Source organism: Grammomys surdaster, unplaced genomic scaffold (genome assembly GCF_004785775.1).
Source record: "Grammomys surdaster isolate TR1022 unplaced genomic scaffold, NIH_TR_1.0 267, whole genome shotgun sequence".
Lineage (NCBI taxonomy): Eukaryota > Metazoa > Chordata > Mammalia > Rodentia > Muridae > Grammomys > Grammomys surdaster.
The window spans coordinates 2,209,200-2,210,365 of NW_021604708.1; the positions used below are offsets into that span (position 1 = coordinate 2,209,200).

At 50.8% G+C, this 1,166-nt stretch overlaps 1 protein-coding gene across 3 annotated transcripts in view; it reads right to left on the minus strand.

The window, feature by feature from the left end:
• Positions 1-1,166, minus strand: part of Ripor2 (RHO family interacting cell polarization regulator 2) — a 111,905-nt gene that overhangs the window by 87,151 nt on the left and 23,588 nt on the right. The gene's annotated exons all lie outside the window — the stretch shown is intronic.

Genomic DNA, 1,166 nt, shown 5'->3' on the forward strand with positions numbered 1-1,166 from the left:
CCCCCCCCCCCGGGGGGGGAGAGGAGGGCGGGTGGAGACAGCTGCTTGATGGTCCCTTCAGCCCGACTCCTTCAGGCTGCGCTTGGGTGCTTGCTGATCGTCCGCCTGCACACCAGGCTCTGGGACACTAGCTTGTGGCACAGCTTAGGAGGACTCCGCCTCAGGGGAGTTGAGTGAGACCAGCCGACACGGAGCATTAAAGGAGATCTCAGCTGAGACAAGAGTGCCTGTGCAGCCAGCCCTTTGGGAAATCTCAAAAAGGGCAGTGCATTGCAAATGATGAGGTGGGGGAGGGTTGTGCACAGTGCTGGGGAGTGAAGTTCAAGGCTCAAGGCAGGAGTTATGCTGAAAAGCCTGGTTAGGGGGTGGGAGTGGGGTCTGGGTACAAGCACCCGTGGGCTTGTTTCGACAGAGGTCTCGCTATGATAGGGAGAAGCAAGACTTTTGTTTGGCTTTGAAACCCCCTCTTTTTGTGTGAATTTGAATTACACATAAAGCTTTAAAATGTAGGTGGGTCTGACAGACAAAAACATTCCATAAAAAAGGACCTTTTGAAGCTGAGTGTGGTGGCACTCAAGAGGCTAAGGCAGGAAGACTGCTGTAAGTTTGATGCCAGCCAGCCTGGGTTATATATAGTAAATCCCAGGTCAGCATTGGTTACTAGGCTATTATATGAGACTCTGGCTCCAATTTTAAAAAAAAAAAATCTGTGTGTGAATGGAGAGTATGAGATGGGGCGTTCTAAGGACCTGGGGCCAAAGAGTGGACACTGTGTCCATCCTTAAGTAGTCAGTCCTCCAGGCCTCAGTTTCCTCATCTGTGAAATGATCTTATTCATACAGTTGTGTATTTACAATGTGTAAAATCAAAGTGTCCCACAAATTCATCCATCACATTCCAAGCTGAGATCTAGTCACTTTGTGAGGAGGACAGTAGAATCAAGAAGTATAAACCTTGACCAACAAAGGCTAGGAGAGGAGTCTGTGGCAGCACCAGGAAACTCACATCCTTAGACCTGGAAAATACAAGCAGCTAAATCACACCCCACCTAAGGATACAGCAAGACTTCAGAGAGCATTGGACACGTCTCTCACCTGGGCCATGAGGGGCCGTGAGGGGCCGTGAGTGGCCGTGAGGGGCCGTGAGTGGCCGTGAGGGGCCGTGAG